We start from the raw sequence: 12,500 nt of genomic DNA, 5'->3' as shown, positions 1-12,500 counted from the left end.
TCCACATAGAGCTCTTTACTCACACACAGCAGTGGTGGGTTTGGCGTCGATATGAGAATGAATGAGCAGAAAATAAGCTACTGTAAAATATGGTGCTGGAGCTTTGATGTTATGGGGCTATTTTGCTTCCACTGGTCCTGGAGTCCTTGTTAAGGTCAACGGCACCCAGTACCAGGACATTGTAGGCAAAAACCTGGTTGCCTCTGCCAGGAGGCTGAAACTTGGCCGCAAATGGATTTTCCAGCAAGACAATGACCCCAAGCAAACATCAAAATCCAAAAAGAAATGGTTAATTGGCCACAAAATCAACATGTTGAAATGGCCATCTCAGACTCTGGACTTGAACCCCATTGGAAAACCTGTGGTTTTAACTGAAGGGGGCAGTCCATAAGACCAGACGAAGGATCTGGAAAGATTCTGTATGGAGGAATGGTCTAACATCCCTCCCAATGTGTTCTCCCATCTCAGAAAACATTTTAGAAAAAGTATCAGTGCCGTTATCCTCACAAGGTGTACTCCCTGTTCACTCATGACTGCATGGCCAGGCACAACTCCAACACCATCACTAAGTTTGCCGATGACACAACAGTGGTTTTATTTTTTATTTTCTATTTAACCTTTATTTAACTAGGCAAGTCAGTTAAGAACAAATTCTTATTTACAATGACGGCCTAGGAACAGTAGGGTTAACTGCCTTGTTCAGGGGCAGAAAGACAGATTTTTACCTTGTCAGCTCGGGGATTCTATCTTGCAACCTTTCGGTTACAGGCCCAACGCTCTAACCACTAGGCTACCTGCCACCCCTGGGCTACCTGCCGCCCTTGGGCTACCTGCCGCCCTTAGGCTACCTGCGGTAGGCCTGATCAACGACAACAATGGGACAGCCTATAGGGAGGAGGTCAGAGACCTGGCCGTGTGATGCCAGGACAACAACCTCTCCCTCAACGGGATCAAGACAAATGAGATGATTGTGGACTACAGGAAAAAGAGGACCGAGCACACCCCCATTCTCATCGACGGGGCTGTTGTGGAGCAGGTAGAGAGTTTCAAGTTCCTTGGTGTCCACATCACCAACAAACTAACATGGTCCAAGCACACCAAGACAGTCATGAAGAGGGCATGACAAAACCTATTCCCCCTCAGGAGGCAGAAAAGATTTGGCATGGGTCCTCAGATCCTCAAAAGGTTCTACAGCCGCACCATCGAGAGCATCCTGACTGGTTGCATCACTGCCGGGTATGGCAACTGCTCGGCCCAGTACATCACAGGGGCCAAGCTTCCTGCCATCCAGGACCTCTATTCCAGGCGGTGTTAGAGGAAGGCCCCCCCACCACTCTTTTACACCTCTGCTACTCTCTGTTTAATATCTATGCATAGTCACTTTAATAACTCTACCTACATGTACATATTACCTAAACTAACCGGTGCCCCCCGCACATTGAGTCTGTACTGGTACCCCCCTGTATATATTGTTATTTTTACTGCTGCTCTTTAATTACTTGTTACTTTTATCTCATATTGTTATCTGTATTTTTTTTAAACTGCATTGTTAGTTAGGGGCTCGTAAGTAAGCATTTCACTGTAAGGTGTACACCTGTTGTATACGGCGCATGTGACTAATAAAGTTGGTTTTGATTTGAAGGTGAGGTATAGAAAGGCATTGAAAACAGGGGTGTCAATCATTTTGACCCCTACTTTCTTGGAGAAGAAAAAAGTATTACTTGTTCAAAAATATATCTTTCTCTGAGCAATTGTATTAGTAAAATAATATAATTTCCCCAAAAAATGTTATGCATACAATATAGCTCAGAATGTGTATTCTTTATTTTATACAGTCATCTTTGCTCATCTTTCTCAAGGGTGTCAATCATTTCAGGCTCCACTGTGCATTGTCAGTGTAAGAATGAGTCTCTTCCACAGATTTTTACCGATATACAAGGATGGTTCTTACATTCATGATTCTATTAGTAGCTTTGCATTAAAGCCTTGCAGTAACAAAGTCACACGGTTGTCTTTAGGTCAGGACACAGCTGAACCCTGTCTGGTATTTCTTTGACCAACTCAGTGGCCTTGTTGCTTGAGCGTCTGCTGTGAGATTAGAAAAGTTGGGAGTTCAATTCCCATCCTAGTCATACCAAAGACTGTAAAAATGGGACCCAGTGCATCTCTGTTTGGCACTAAAGGGATACTTCAGGATTTTGGCAATGAGGCCCTTTATCTACTTCCCCACAGTCATATGAACTTGTGGATACCATTTGTATGTCACTTTGTCCAGTACGAAGGAAGTTAGAGGTTGTTTTGTGAGCCAATGCTAACTAGCATTAGCGCAATGACTGGAAGTCTGTGATATACCCATAGACTTCCAGTCATTGCGCTAACGCTAGTTAGCAATTGCGCTAGCACTAGTTAGCAGCTTCCTTCAAACCGCACGCAGAGACATACAAATGGTTTCCATGTGTTCAACTAACTCTGGGGAAGTAGATGAAAGCCCACATTACCAAAATCCCAAAGTATCCCTTTAAGGAGACAGATTGTGGGTATGGCCCTGCGATAGACTGGCGTCCTGTCCAGGGGGTGTACTTGTACATCAAGCTGCCTCACGCTACATAAACAGGATATAGACTCCTGCTCCTTTTCCAGCTTGCACAAGCCAAGGCTTCTTACTTGCAGAACTTACTTACAGTTGTCTTTAGGTCAGGTCACAGCTCAACCCTTCACTATCATTTCTTTTTCAGTATGTTTTTAATTAATTCCAGGCATAATACTTCAAATCTACTGAAACAATGAAATCAGATAACCAGGTAAGCTGCCAGTAGTCTGGTTCAGTTACGGTCAACCTATCAAGCATTCACGGTTGGACCGTATAGCAGTGGTGGAATTGCCCGCTACCCCGGTGCCATGACAGCATGGTATAGAGTGTGATATGGGTGTAATATGAGGTGTCACACGGTTCAAACACAGTCGTAAACACGGTAATAACATGCCTGTAAACACAAAACCGCCACTATATTAAAGGCTTAACCTGTCAGTGGGAACCTCTCAGGCACCTAATCCTGTCCTCAGGGCAGAGCACAGATCATAGAGAGATACTGGGAAACACACACACATAACACACACACACACGGAGTATGTCAGCAATTTATTCCACGAGGGACTGAAGAACACAATACAGTTAAAAAATAAATATGTGTTTGCAATTTATTTTGCTGCTGTCTTGGGAGGAGTCTCCCTTGTCAAAGAGATGTTCGATATCAGCAAGATCAAGTCATTCTACAGAGGAAAGCTCCATTCTACAGAGGAAAGCTCCATTCTACAGAGGAAAGCTCCATTCTACAGAGGAAAGCTCCATTCTACAGGGCAACGCTACATTCTACAGGGGAAAGGCCCATTCTACAGGGGAAAGCTCCATTCCACAGAGGAAAGCTCCATTCTACAGAGGAAAGCTCCATTCTACAGAGGAAAGCTCCATTCTACAGGGCAACACTACATTCTACAGGGGAAAGGCCCATTCTACAGGGGAAAGCTCCATTCCACAGAGGAAAGCTCCATTATACAGAAGAAAGCTCCATTCTACAGAGGAAAGCTCCATTCCACAGGGGAAAGCTCCATTCTACAGGGGAAAGCTCCATTCTACAGGGCAAAGCTACATTCTACAGGCGAAAGCTCCATTCTACAGGGGAAAGCTCCATTCTACAGGTGAAAGCTCCATTCTACAGGGGAAAGGCCCATTCTACAGGGGAAAGCTCCATTCTACAGGTGAAAGCTCCATTCTACAGGGGAAAGCTACATTCTACAGGGCAAAGCTAGATTCTACAGGGTAAAGCTCCATTCTACAGGGGAAAGCTTCATTCTACAAGTGAAAGCTCCATTCTACAGGGGAAAGGCCCATTCTACAGGGGAAAGCTCCATTCTACAGGGGAAAGCTCCATTCCACAGGGGAAAAGGCCCATTCTAAAGGGGAAAACTCCATTCTACAGGGGAAAGCTTCATTCTACAGGGGAAAGCTCCATTCCACAGGGGAAAGCTCCATTCCACAGGGGAAAGCTCCATTATACAGAGGAAAGCTCCATTCCACAGGGGAAAGCTCCATTCCACAGGGGAAAGCTCCATTCTACAGGTGAAAGCTCCATTCTACAGGGGAAAGGCCCATTCTACAGGGGAAAGCTCCATTCTACAGGGGAAAGCTCCATTCCACAGGGGAAAGGCCCATTCTACAGGGGAAAGCTCCATTCTACAGGGGAAAGCTCCATTCTACAGGGGAAAGCTCCATTCCACAGGGGAAAGTGCCATTCCACAGGGGAAAGCTCCATTATACAGAGGAAAGCTCCATTCCACAGGGGAAAGCTCCATTCCACAGAGGAAAGCTCCATTCTACAGGGGAAAGCTCCATTCCACAGAGGAAAGCTCCATTCTACAGAGGAAAGCTCCATTCTACAGGGCAACGCTACATTCTACAGGGGAAAGCTCCATTCCACAGAGGAAAGCTCCATTCCACAGGTGAAAGCTACATTCCACAGAGGAAAGCTCCATTCTACAGGGCAAAGCTACATTCCACAGAGGAAAGCTCCATTCTACAGGGCAAAGCTCCATTCCACAGAGGAAAGCTCCATTCTACAGAGGAAAGCTCCATTCTACAGGGCAAAGCTCCATCTAGTTTGGGAAACACTGCACTACGCAATCAGCAGTGTATCTCTATCTGCCTGCCTCTGCCTGGACCACTGAAAACAATGTAACTCACAACATCTACATTCCTCATCAGTGCTTCAACCACAGACACCAGGAAACAATGGGAAAACCGAGAGGAGAGGAGGAGAGGAGAAGGGAGGAGAGGGGTAGAGGAGAAGGGAGGAGAGGAGGAGGGAGGAGAGGGGTAGAGGAGAAGGGAGGAGAGGAGGAGGGGAGAGGAGAAGAGAGGAGAGGAGGAGAAGGAAGTAGAGGAGAAGGGAGGACAGGAAGAGAGGAGGAGAGGAGGAGAGAGAAGGGGAGGGAGGAGGAGAGGAGGGAGGAGGAGAGGAGAAGACAATAGACAGCAGTATTCATAAAGCATCTCAGAGGAAATCAAGAGGAAACTTAGAGAAGAAAAGAACAGAAGGGAGGAGAAAGGAGAAGAAGAGAGGAGAAGAGAGAGGAGAGGAGAGGAGACGAGAGAGGAGAGGAGAGGAGAAGAGAGAGGAGAGGAGAGAGGAGGGGAGAGGAGAAGAGAGAGGAGAGGAGAGGAGAGGAGAAGAGAGAAGAGAGGAGAAGAGAAGAGAGAGGAGAGGAGACGAGAAGAGAGAGGATAGGAGAAGAGAGAGAAGAGAGGAGAAGAGAGAGGAGAGGAGAAGAGAGGAGAAGAGAGAGAGAGAGGCCAGGACTGTATAGTCTAAACCCAGAGAAGGAGGGTTAATGAAGATAGCTAGTAGCTACTGTCTCCCTTCAGCCCACAACCAGTCATAATGCTCCCTCGGTACGTCTTCTCATCATGACACACAGACAACAGGACAAACTTTACTCTTGAACACACACATGTTAAAACCATTACGTGACAACATAACTGAATCTCTCTCAGCAGTTCAAAGTATGTTCTCACTTACTTAGCTACGGTTCAACAGTGTCGCGCCGCAACCTAGTAAAAACCATCCATTCTCTTGGGTCTCTCTCTCCGTTCCTCCCTCTTTGTTTCTCACTTGTTCTCTCTTTCTCCGTTACTCCTTCTCTGTGAGACACACGCAGGCAAAGAGTCTCACACACTCCCACAGACACCCTCTCACACACTCCCACAGACACCCTCTCACACACTCCCACAGACACCCTCTCACACACTCCCACAGACACCCTCTCACACACTCCCACAGACACCCTCTCACACACTCCCACAGGCACCCTCTCACACACTCGCTCCTCTCCTCCCGTGACCCGGAATGTTTGGCAGGGTTCTACTGTACTGAAATACAGCGCTCGCCATATAAGGTAGCAGCAGCTCCACATGTCACACATAATTTACATGCAGCAGGCGGGGAGTTCACCTTACACAGCACACACACACACATAACACACACGAGCGCGCGCGCTGAGAGTGCACGCTAAAAACCACGCCACCCCCATACGCTGACGTTCAGAGCAGGGAGGAGAAAGAAACAGAACGAAAAGAAGGAAAGTAGAAAATAGGTCTTAAGTTTAGTCGTTAACCAAGCCTCTCTCTGGTTGGCTGGTTGGTTCCCAACATGTTGAGACGTAGAAACAACCAGTGTGTGGGAAGCCTCTCTCTGGTTGGCTGGTTGGTTCCCAACATATTGAGACGTAGAAACAACCAGTGTGTGGGAAGCCTCTCTCTGGTTGGCTGGTTGGTTCCCAACATGTTGAGACGTAGAAACAACCAGTGTGAGGGAAGCCTCTCTCTGGTTGGCTGGTTGGTTCCCAACATGTTGAGACGTGGAAACAACGTAGAAACAACCAGTGTGAGGGAAGCCTCTCTCTGGTTGGCTGGTTGGTTCCCAACATGTTGAGTTGTTGAGTCAGACAGAAGGAATGGATCCTATTGATCTACTTTCCTGCTTCCCGGAGCAACCACACACACACACACACGCACACGCACACGCACACACACACACACACACACACAAGCGTTCCCCACAGGAAGAAGCTATTGAAGCTATTGTGTGACCTTCTATTTTTGGTCTGCTATGCGTTTTCTGTGTGTGTGTGTGTGTGTGTGTGTGTGTGTGTGTGTGTGTGTGTGTGTGTGTGTGTGTGTGTGTGTGTGTGTGTGTGTGTGTGTGTGTGTGTGTGTGTGTGTGTGTGTGTGTGTGTGTGTGTGTAAGGCATAACAAACAGATGCTACACGTAGACGCAGACAGAGCCTAAAGCTAACAAACCCCAGCATATCTTTCCTTTACAACAGGCGGGTCCCTTACTGCAGTCAAAAAGACAGTCAATCGCCTCGTCACAGAGAGAGAGAAGGAGAAAGAGAAATAAAGGCGGAAACCCTTACCTCTCACATTGCTGTTGGGTTTGTGCGCGTGCGTCCGTGTGTCTATTGAGTGTGTATGTCTGTGTGTGTTCAGACAGGCCGTGACAGCAGAGCCCCAGGCACCGGCTGGACCATTCTCAGGCAGAGCAGAGAGGAGCGAGGGAGAAGACCGGAGCGAGCGAGAGAGCAAGTGAACAAGCAAATGAGTGAAGGCGCCACGCGGAATAGTGTGGTGGGAGAGGAGGAGTGTCTGCCTCTGTGTGTGTGTGTGTGTGTGTGTTGCTGACTTGGCTCCGTGCGCTAGTGTCTCCCCTTCCCTACTGCTGTTGGTGGCTGTGATGTGTCTCTGGACGCCCGACTGCTGCAGCCTGTGGAGAGCTGCACTCGCTGGACGGCTGGCTGCACTGTAGCAGCAGCTGAAGAGTAGGAGGAGAGGAGGAGAGGAGGAGTGGAGAGGAAGAATAGGGGGAGGCACCACTGACTGCGCTGGGCAACACCAATCCTGCAGACTCTCTGCTGCAGCTTCCTGGCTGCTTCTCTCTCTCTCTCCACCTCTCTCTCTCTCGGTCTGCTCGCTCCGCCTACTAGACCAACACCAGGAAGTGCTCTGTTACAGCAACACAGTCATTTTCAAGGAAGAGAGAGACAGAGAAAGGAGGGAAGAGAGAGAGAGAGGAGGGAAGAGAGAGAGGAGGGAAGTGACATAGAGAGGAGGGAAGTGACATAGAGAGGAGGGAAGTGACAGAGAGAGGAGGGAAGTGACAGAGAGAGGAGGGAAGTGACATAGAGAGGAGGGAAGTGACATAGAGAGGAGGGAAGAGACATAGAGAGGAGGGAAGTGACAGAGAGAGGAGGGAAGTGACATAGAGAGGAGGGAAGTGACATAGAGAGGAGGGAAGTGACATAGATAGGAGGGAAGTGACATAGAGAGGAGGGAAGTGACATAGAGAGGAGGGAAGTGACATAGAGAGGAGGGAAGAGACACAGAGAGGAGGGAAGTGACATAGAGAGGAGGGAAGTGACATAGAGAGGAGGGAAGTGACAGAGAGAGGAGGGAAGTGACAGAGAGAGAGGATGGAAGAGAGAGAGAGTGAGAGAGAGAGAGAGAGAGAGAGAGAGAGAGAGAGAGAGAGAGAGAGAGAGAGAGAGAGAGAGAGAGAGAGGAGGGAAGAGAGAGGAGGGAAGAGAGAGGAGGGAAGAGAGAGAGGAAGGAAGAGAGAGAGAGGAAGGAAGAGAGAGGAGGGAAGAGAGAGGAGGGAAGAAAGAGAGAGAGGAGGGAAGAGGAGGAGAGATAGAAGATGGGGAGCGATAGAAGTGGGGTAGACATAGTAGAGGGGGAGAGATAGAAGTGGGGAGACATAGAAGAGGGGAAGAGATAGTAGAGGGGGAGAGATAGTAGAGGGGGAGAGATAGAAGAGGGGGAGACATAGTAGAGGGGGAGAGATAGAAGTGGGGAGACATAGAAGAGGGGAAGAGATAGTAGAGGGGGAGAGATAGTAGAGGGGGAGAGATAGAAGAGGGGGAGACATAGTAGAGGGGGAGAGATAGAAGAGGGGGAGACATAGAAGAGGGGGAGACATAGTAGAGGGGGAGAGATTGAAGATGGGGAGACATAGTAGAGGGGGAGAGATAGAAGAGGGGGAGACATAGTAGAGGGGGAGAGATAGAAGAGGGGGAGACATAGTAGAGGGGGAGAGATAGTAGAGGGGGAGACATAGTAGATGGGGAGACATAGTAGAGGGGGAGAGATATAAGAGGGGGAGACATAGTAGAGGGGGAGAGATAGTAGAGGGGGAGAGATAGAAGAGGGGGAGACATAGTAGAGGGGGAGACATAGTAGATGGGGAGACATAGTAGAGGGGGAGAGCTAAAAGAGGGGGAGACATAGTAGAGGGGGAGACATAGAAGGGGAGAGATAAAAAAAGATAGGAGGAAGAGCAAGAGGGGAAAGAAGAGGGGGTGAAACAGTGGAAAGAAGTTGGAAAGAATCAAAAGATTAAGGGAGCGAAGGGAAGGAATTCAGGAGAAGATTCTGGAGAGCTTCTGACAGATTACACCGGGCTTCTTTCCTGAGCCGTGCTCCTTCAGTGTCTCAATAATATGGCACGCAATGAACACACACCTTCGCCAATCAGTCTACCTCCAGACCCAGCTATACCCCCAGCCCCAGTCTCAGCCCCAGTCTCAGCCCCAGCCTCAGTCCCAGCCTCAACCCCAGCCTGAACCCCAGCCTGAACCCCAGCCTCAGCCCCAGCCTCAACCCCAGCCTCAACCCCAGCCCCAGCCTCAACCCCAGCCTCAGCCTCAGCCCCAGCCTCAGCCCCAGCCCCAGCCTCAACCCCAGCCCCAGCCTCAGCCCCAGCCTCAACCCCAGCCTCAACCCCAGCCTCAACCCCAGCCTGAACCCCAGCCTCAGCCCCAGCCTCAGCCCCAGCCCCAGCCCCAGCCTGAACCCCAGCCTCAGCCCCAGCCCCAGCCTCAGCCCCAGCCTCAGCCCCAGCCTCAGCCTCAACCCCAGCCTGAACCCCAGCCCCAGCCTCAGCCTCAGCCCCAGCCTCAGCCACCCGGCCTTGGAGTCAGCCCCATACCCCACCTACCACCCCAGCCCAGCATAGCCCCAGCGCCCCAGCCCACTGGCCCAGAACCTCAGTTTAAGCCCCAGCCTACCACTCCATCCCCCAGCCCCAGCCAATTTAACATGGAAAAATCCCTGAGAATCTTTGTCAAACGTTCCCAGGGTTTTTTTCTGCATAGAAAAGTCTAAGTCCAAAAAGTGTAACAAATATCAAAATGGAAATATATGAATTTAATTTATTTATGTTTATACATTTTTGGAGTGGAAAAAAAACTTTCAATGTAAACTTAAGCGACTAACACCAGACAGTATGTATAAAAGATGATGGACCTATATATTTTTTTCTAATAAATATTTGAGATCAAACAATCACTAAAATAGGAGTATTGATTATGTTATAATGTTTGAGCATAATAACACAGCATTAGCCATGGCAAAATGCGTAGAATTGCAGGAACTTAGAATTTTTTTAAACATTTCTCTCAGGTCCATGGAGAAATCTGTAAAGTTGCAGGAAATTGTCTTAAAAATACAAAAAAAAATCTCTCCACCGCCAAGATGGGGGCCTCAAATGTTCTTTCCCTGGGCCTTGACCAAATTCAACCGCACCGTGGGCTGACCTCGCCCTTTAACACGCCCCCCCCCCCCCCCACACAAGCCTATTTTTTTATCCAGAAAAAAAGCCTGGTTCTGGAAATGCATTGGGAAGCAGATATTCTTTTCTGGGCCAGACGAGGTCCAGCAGCCCCACATAAAGACTGCCTTCACTGGGCCAGACAAAGGCATCACCTGGCCTGTCTGGCCTGCACAGCTGTGCCAGTGTTGACTTAGGCCACTCCATCCCTACTTATCCTCCTCCCGGGGAAAGCAGGAGGTAGTGTCCTCTCGGAGCAGGATTTGGACCCAAAACTGCAATACCCTGGAGCCATGGGAAGATAGCCATCCTGATATCATGAGCCCTCTTACAGGATTACAAGCAGAGACAAAAAAGTACTTATTTATTTACTTGTGCATATTTGGAGAGGGGTTGCGTAAAGGTCTGTAGTTATTCATTTGCGTGTGTTTGTCTATCTAGTACTTATTTGTGTATTGACATGTTTGTGTCTATTTTCATTGGACAGATGTGTCTATTTAGTGACTATTTCCATTCTTGTGACAGTTCTAACTATCTTCCTATGATTTGCAGAGAGCATTATTATTTATTATTATTATTATCATCATTATTATTATCTTGTTATTTGTTGTTGATTTACCACCGGCTGATTCTGAGGTATCTCCACATCACCACGGAAACATAGAATGCCAGGGTACGGGTCTCCAGAACCTATCACAGCTCACAGACACAAATACAATATTTTACCAACCAAAGAAACCAACACGTCATAGTAGACAGATACAGTATACCGATTAGAAGGGCCACAACACAAGGACACAATATGAGAGAGAAAGAGAGAGAGAGAGAGAGAGAGAGAGAGAGAGTGAAAGAGAGAGAAAGAGAGAGAAAGAGAGAGAGAGAGAGAGAGAGAGAGAGAGAGAGAGAGAGAGAGAGAGAGAGAGAGAGAGAGAGAGAGAGAGAGAGAGAGAGAGAGATGTCGGTGATGCTGGTGATGTCTGGTGAGGACCTGCCTTACAACAGGCCTACAAGCCCCCAGTCAAGCCCCTCTCAGCCTATTGCGGACAGTCTGAGCACTGATGGAGGGATTGTGCGTTCCTGGTGTAATTCGGGCAGTTGTTGTTGCCATCCTGTACCTGTGATGTTCGGATATACTGATCCTGTGCAGGTGTTGTTACACGTGGTCTGCTACTGCACGGACGATCAGCTGTCTGTCCTGCCTCTCTGTAGCGCTGTCTTAGGCATCTCACAGTATGGCCATTACAATTTATTGCCCTGGCCACATCTGCAGTCCTCATGCCTCCTTGCAGCATGCCTAAGGCACATTCACGCAGATGAGCAGGGACCCTGGGCATCTTTCCTTTGGTGGTTTTCAGAGTCAGTAGAAAGGCCTGTTTAGTGTCCTAAGTTTTCATAACTGTGACCTTAATTGCCTACCGTCTGTACGCTGTTGTTAGTGTCTTAATGACCGTTCCACAGGTGCATGTTCATTAATTGTTTATGGTTCATTGAACAAGCATGGGAAACAGTGTTAAAACCCTTTACAATGAAGATCTGTGAAGTTATTTGAATTTTTACGAATTATCTTTGAAAGACGGGGTCCTGAAAAAGAGACGTTTCTTTTTATGCTGAATTTAAAAGCCATTACCCTTTATGGTTGTGAGGTCTGGGGTCCGCTCACCAACCAAGAATTCACAAAATGGGACAAACATAAAACGTAGAACACCAAATAATGCATGCAGAGCAGAATTAGGCCGATAATCATCAAAATCCAGAAAAGAGCCGTTAAATTCTACAACCACCTAAAAGGAAGTGATTCCCAAACAAAGCCATCACCTACAGAGAGATGAAACTGGAGAAGAGTCCCCTAAGCAAGCTGGTCCTGGGACTCTGTTCACAAACACAAACACACCCCACAGAGCCCCAGGACAGCAACACAATTAGACCCAACCAAATCATGAGAAAACAAAAAGATAATTAGATAATAATTCACAAAACAGAGCAAACTAGAATGCTATTTGGTCCTAAACAGAGAGTACACGGTGGCAGAATACCTGACCACTGTGACTGACCCAAACTTAAGGAAAGCTTTGACTATGTACAGACTCAGTGAGCATAGCCTTGCTATTGAGAAAGGCCGCCATAGACAGACCTGGCTCTCAAGAGAAGACAGGCTATGTGCTCACTGCCCACAAAATGAGGTGGAAACTGAGCTGCACTTCCTAACCTCCTGCCCAATGTATGACAATATTAGAGACACATATTTCCCTCAGATTACACAGATCCACAAAGACTTCGAAAACAAACCCAATTTTGATAAACTCCCATATCTACTGGGTGAAATACCACAGTGTTCCATCACA

The 12,500-nt window shown here is 48.0% G+C and overlaps 1 protein-coding gene across 13 annotated transcripts in view; it reads right to left on the bottom strand.

The window, feature by feature from the left end:
* The window catches only part of LOC129813630 (muscleblind-like protein 1), a 108,623-nt gene that overhangs the window by 85,249 nt on the left and 10,874 nt on the right, over positions 1 to 12,500 (bottom strand). For 2 of the 13 annotated variants that reach the window (XM_055865987.1, XM_055865990.1), the window contains exon 1: positions 6,971 to 7,513. The exons of 2 other annotated variants lie outside the window; for them this stretch is intronic. The gene's annotated coding sequence lies outside the window, so the exon portion shown is untranslated. Of the gene's footprint in view, positions 1 to 5,573; positions 5,883 to 6,970; positions 7,547 to 12,500 lie in introns of those variants that run through there. 9 more of the 13 variants (XM_055865996.1, XM_055865988.1, XM_055865991.1 and 6 more) reach the window with 9 other exon arrangements.

Source organism: Salvelinus fontinalis, chromosome 17, assembly GCF_029448725.1.
Source record: "Salvelinus fontinalis isolate EN_2023a chromosome 17, ASM2944872v1, whole genome shotgun sequence".
In the NCBI taxonomy this organism is placed as follows: Eukaryota; Metazoa; Chordata; class Actinopteri; order Salmoniformes; family Salmonidae; genus Salvelinus; species Salvelinus fontinalis.
Note: the sequence above shows the minus strand (reverse complement) of the source record. Positions and strands in the feature narration are given on the sequence as shown.